A 6,000-nucleotide genomic window follows, 5' to 3' on the forward strand; every position below is an offset into this window, starting at 1 on the left:
GAAGTAAAGCCATTTGGCCCATCAAGTCCACTCCACCATTTAAATCATGGCTGATGGGCATTTCAACACCACTTCCCTGCACTCTCCCCATAGCCCTTGATTCCTTTTGAGATCAAGAATTTGTCGATATCTGCCTTGAAGGCATCCAACGTCCCGGCCTCCACTGCACTCTGCGTCAATGAATTCCACAAGCCCACCACTCTCTGGCTGAAGAAATGTCGTCTCATTTCAGTTTTAAATTTACCCCCTCTTATTATAAGGCTGTGCCCACAGGTCCTAGTCTCCCCGCCTAACGGAAACAATTTCCTAGCATCCACCCCTTCTAAGCCATACATTATCTTGTAAGTTTCTATTAGATCTCCCCTCAACCTTCTAAACTCTAATGAGTACAATCCCAGGATCCTTAGCCGTTCATCATACGCTAAACCTACCATTCCAGGGATCATCCATGTGAATCTCCGCTGGACACGCTCCGGGGCTAGTATGTCCTTCCTGAGGTGTGGGGCCCAAAATTGGACACAGTCCAATTTTAACAACTTCTACTTTTCTTGTATTTATATGGCACCTTTACTGTAATAAAATAACCATAGGAAATCTGCAGGTGCATTATAAATGAAAATTAGACAACAAGCCATATATGGCAATATTAGAACCAATAACCAAAACTTGATTAAGGCGTACTTAAAAGGCAGAGAGGTGCAGAGATGAAGAGGTTTAGTGAGGGAAAACTAGAGCTTAGAGGCTAGGATGTTGAAGGCCTGACCTAATTTTGGAGTAATTAAAATTACCAATGTTCAAATGACCAGAATTAGAGGAATGCAGATCGCTCAGAAGTTTTTAGAGCTGAAGAAAATTGTAAAGATAGGGAGGGCTGAGACCACAGAGTGATATAAAAACCAAGGATCCAAATATTAAAATTAAGGCTTTTCATGATTATAGGTCAATAAACATTGTGGTGAATAAAACTAGGGACAGGGTTTTTCAGACGGTGGGTTTCCCTCCCTGCCACTGAGGAGACTACCCAGACACGTGCTTATTAGCTATTGTAGCCCTCTGCTCCCTTCTGAGGGGGAGTTTCTGCTTCTTGGGATTGGCCAACACCTATTTAATCTTAGAGGCACCAGGATCAAATGAAAGCCATTCTGGGACTACAGATGGTGTCCAAAGAAGAGAAGCTAATAGAGGCTGTGCACCAGGTGAGTACAAGGTATTGGCATGGCCGGGACTGCAGATCCTAGTGCGCGGGCTGGGAATGTGAGCAGTAAAGTTTGAAAGATTGAGGGAGACGGTTAAAGAGATTGTGACATTTTGGGAGGTGTACTTCAATGGGCACAGAAAGTCCTGATAGATTTGACCCATAAAAAGTCCTGGGCTACCCACGTGCCAGAGGGATGTGAGTCTCTCCCTGCTGTGGTTGAAATAGTTAACAGGGATGGGATTGAGGTACTGACAAGGTCATAACTGACTGTGTAATGGCCTTAATAGTCACATCGGTGGGGACACCATTCCACACCTCCACTATACTCCATTAGATAGAAGATAGTTTGGGGCTGTGGGTGGGGACTGGGCAAGCTATGTGCTGCTTGTTTAACACTTGTTAACGTTCAAACCCACACTGAAGTCCATAACAGTTCACCCTTGGTCTGAGCAAGGACCTAGGCAGGATGATGAGGAGGCAATGGCCTAGTGATATTATCGCTGGACTGTTAATACAGAGACCCAGATTATATTTTGGGGACCCCGGTTTGAATAGTGCCACGGCAGCTGGTGGAATTTGAATTCAATTAATATCTGGAATTAAGAGTCTAATGATACCATGTATCCATTGCCAAGGATAAACCCTTCTGGTTTACTAATGTCCTTTTGGGGAGGAAACTGCCATCCTTACCTGCTCTGGCCTACATGTGGATCCAGACCACAGCAATGTGGTTGACTCTGAACTGCCCTCTGGGCAAGTAGGGATAGGCAATAAATGCTGCTGAGCTGGCAAAGCCCTCATCCTGTGAATGAAAAAAAATCTCAAGTTTATAAAGGATGGACTAACAGAAGTGCATTAAACCAATCTGATCTACAAGTAACAAATCTAGAGGTATGAATGGGAGTTTCAATAGCACATGAACTGAGGCAGATGTGAAGTTGGGCAATATCATGGAAGCAAACAAAAGCAGCTTCAGAACAGCAAGGTTAGAAACAGGGATCTGTTTAATCTCAGCCAGGAAGAGGGATTGTGTCAACATCTGGACACAATGTTGGACACACATTACTGGACACACTCATCTCACAATCCAAAGTCTCCAGACCCGCTACCACAGTCATTTCTTTGTCATTGCAAGCAGAATACCCTTTCACAGATAAATCCCATCACCTGCTCTTTTTACTCCTCTGCAGACCCAAGACAGCTTTTTTAAAAGGTTTTAAAATGTCCAGAGCTCCAACCATATATTTCCAGCACTAGGGATTTTTGCAAAATATTACAGAAAGAAGACAAAAAGACAAAGGGAAGAAGGAGGAAGTGGCCACCTAGTGCAAATGGGTCCAAGGGCCTGAATGCAGCATACAATACCAGCACCACTATCAATAAATCATCATTCATTCATGAATTCACTGTTTCCAGATAATATCGTTCAAGGGCAGCACATAGATGAGAGAAAGGAGGGAGCTAAGGACAGTTCTTTAGGGTTGGCAAAGACAATGGCGCAGAAGTGGAAACAGAAGCCATTGCAAGTAATAACTTCAGCAGGTCTAGCAGCATCTGTGAAGAGAAATCACAGTTAATGTTTCAGGTTGAGTGACCCTTGGTCATCAGACCCAAAACTGATTTCTCTTCACAGCTGCTGCCAGACTTGCTGTTTTTGTTTCTGATTTACAGCATCCAATTTTTTTTGGTTTCTACCAAGTAATTTCTTGACTTTAATTAACTCACTAAGAGCAGAAACAAGAGAGTGCACTTTCATTCATTCAAATGACAGTGGACTTCAAAAGGGGCTGGTTTGGACTTTTCAAAGGCTACACACAGAACCAGTGGGGCGAAGGGTGATAGATTAATACAAAACCCTTGCGATTTTAAAAGATTCTTCACATGGGATGTGAGCAATGCCAGTATTTACTGCCAATCCCTATTTACACATTAGCTGAATGGTTTGCCAGGCCATCAGAGCATGGCTAAGAGTCAGCAATAATTCTGTGGGTCTGGAGTCATATGAATGCCAGACCATTTCTGTGTGTCAGGTTTTGTTCCATGAAGGATGTTCATGAATGAGATTGGTTTTTACAACAAATTACGATAGTTTTATGGTTATCATTGCTGAGACTAGTTTTATATTCCAGATTTATTAATTGAATTTAAATTCCACTCGCTGCTATGATGGGATTTGAATCACTGTCACTATTACTATGTGGGGAATATGATTTACTAATTCAGCGACATTACCACTATACCGCCATCTCCCTAAATATAGTGGAATAACAAGTTTCAACCAGAGCCAACATTTTCTTTTTCACTTCACACGTCTTTGAGTTACAAGCTAATGAAAATGAGAGATTGATTTTGAACTTATCCAAAGTTTCATTACCATTCGGTGATTTTGGATTCAATCCTGGGTTTGATTATGTGTTTTGTGCCTTTAACTGTTGACTGCGTGGTATAAATTATTGATGGAACCTTGTGACTTGTGAATTAATGTCATGCACCATTCATTTCACTATTTATTCAACTAATATGTGTAAGACTCTGAACATGCTGGAAAAATCCCATGGGATCTGCCTTTTACCAGTCACGTGGTACAGTTTGACTATAAATATTTAAATTGCAGTTAGAGTGATTGCAGAATATCTAGCCTAATGGATAAAAGATAGGAACCGCAGCTCATTTACAAGATCAAATTTGCAGCTAGCAAAAATACACATTACGAGTTTATTTAAATTACAAATAATTGCCACTCTTCCATGTTTTCTGGCAAAAGAACAAATGAACAGCCAATTAGGATATTTAATTATCAGAATTCATTATCCAGACTTCTTATCTCAAACACAAAATCTAACTCAGTTCCTTATTCCTCCCTAGACATAGTTCACTTTTGTTGATTTCCTACCCATTTACTGAAATGGCTATGAAGGTCTGTGATATCTTCATAACTTAAAACAAAACACTTAAACATGTAAGACTGGAACATTTGCATTTCTACAGTAAGCTGCTTCTTTCAGAGTAAATATTTTTTCTTGACATTTGATTATCCATTCTTTGATTGAGAGAAAGACTCAGGCAGTGAGAGATTGAGAGTTAGGCTAAATAAGACTGTTAAAGCAGATTACTCCCAATTTTATAATGGTGAGTTTGGTGACTGGGTAGCCAGCAAAATAAGAAGGAGCTTAACAAAGATAGATCTTTGCCACAGTCCTGTCATTGGAGAATTTCCCGAGAGGCAAGAAGAAATGCATATTTTTGCACACAGTGTACCATTGGGCAGCCAATTTGTATAATTATGACCCTCATTAGGTTTGCCTGAATTTTGCCATGTGCAGACACTGCCAGCTTAATAGAGTTAACCTCCCATGCAGCAGTGCTGTGTCAATCAATGTGAAAGTGCCATTCACCAAAGAATGTACAAACATCCTTTCTTAAGTGGAAATCACAGTGAAAGAATGTGTGACAATAAATAATGAGAAAGCTTGTAAGGGAGGCAGTGAGTCAATGAGTGGGAATGAACATGACAGAGTCTGTGTCAGTGAATAAACTTAAAAGTGCAAACCAATGAATTAATGACAATAAGCGTCATAATCTGTGAGACATTCAGCAGCCTGTAATTTTTTCAGATCTCAGTGTCACCTCTTCACTTCTCCCACTCACCTTAGTGTAGTCATAGCTAATATGAGAAAGAACTGATGCAAATAAACTCTGAACTACAATACACACCTCTTGTACGTGCAGATATCATGCAAAACTTCATTGTAGCTAATGCATAAAGTGCTACCTTTTGAAACTAGCAGCAGCTGAAGGCATCAGTTCACCATCACCTCCTTCAAGGCAATTCAGGATAGGCAATATACACTGTCCTAGTCAGTGATGCCAACATCCCATGAATTAATATTGAAAACAGAATGTTTAATATTAACACACCCATTTTAGAAGTAGTGATCTTAAATACACTATATTAGAAAGAAGTGACAAAGAAAGGATGATGCTTAAAGTATGGTATCGTCAAAAGAAAGAGGAACAAATGTCAGAGTTCTAGGTCAGAATTAAATTCACCTCCGGGGTGGGCTGGGAGGTGGGGAAATATTTAATTGGTGTATTTCTTGAAGAGTATGTCAACTTCCTGACTTCCCCCAATTAAGCCACAGATGGGGAAGTTCAAGGTTGGCCTCCTCACAATCACAGGCTAATTGACACAGTGATATGGGCACTTAAAGTGGGTACTCAAGGGCCTTATCCTGGTTTTCTGCCTACTTCTAAACACCTCCTGGCCCTGCATCCATGTTGGAAACTCCTATGGATCCATTCTTATTCCCATATATCTGCCCTTTATTGTTATCATCTGATGATATGATGAATGTCTCCGCATGCACCCTGACGGCACCTAGCCTAGCTCTTTATCTTCTCTCTCAACTCCACCATTCCCTCAATGTTCTTAGTCTACATGTCCAAATTCCAATCTTGAATGCAGGCAATTGCTTCCACTTAAACATTGGAAAGATAGAAGTCATCATGGTCTGTTCCTGTAATCAATTTCATTTCCTTTCTCAACCACGGTATCAGATTGACTGAAATTGTTCATAACTTCGCTATCCTATTTGACCCTGAAGTGAGTGGAACCTCTCCAAATTTCTTATTACCAGGATCTGTCTAAACCCTAAACTCTGGAATCCCCCACCTAAACCTTTCCACCACTTTCTCCTTGCTCTAAAACCAACATGGAAGCCTATTAAATTTGATCCAGCTGTTAATAACACTTCTTTGGAGACCCTTCTTAGATGTGTTGAGAATCTTTTTCTGGTAGGATT

This window comes from Stegostoma tigrinum, chromosome 7 (genome assembly GCF_030684315.1).
Source record: "Stegostoma tigrinum isolate sSteTig4 chromosome 7, sSteTig4.hap1, whole genome shotgun sequence".
Lineage (NCBI taxonomy): Eukaryota > Metazoa > Chordata > Chondrichthyes > Orectolobiformes > Stegostomatidae > Stegostoma > Stegostoma tigrinum.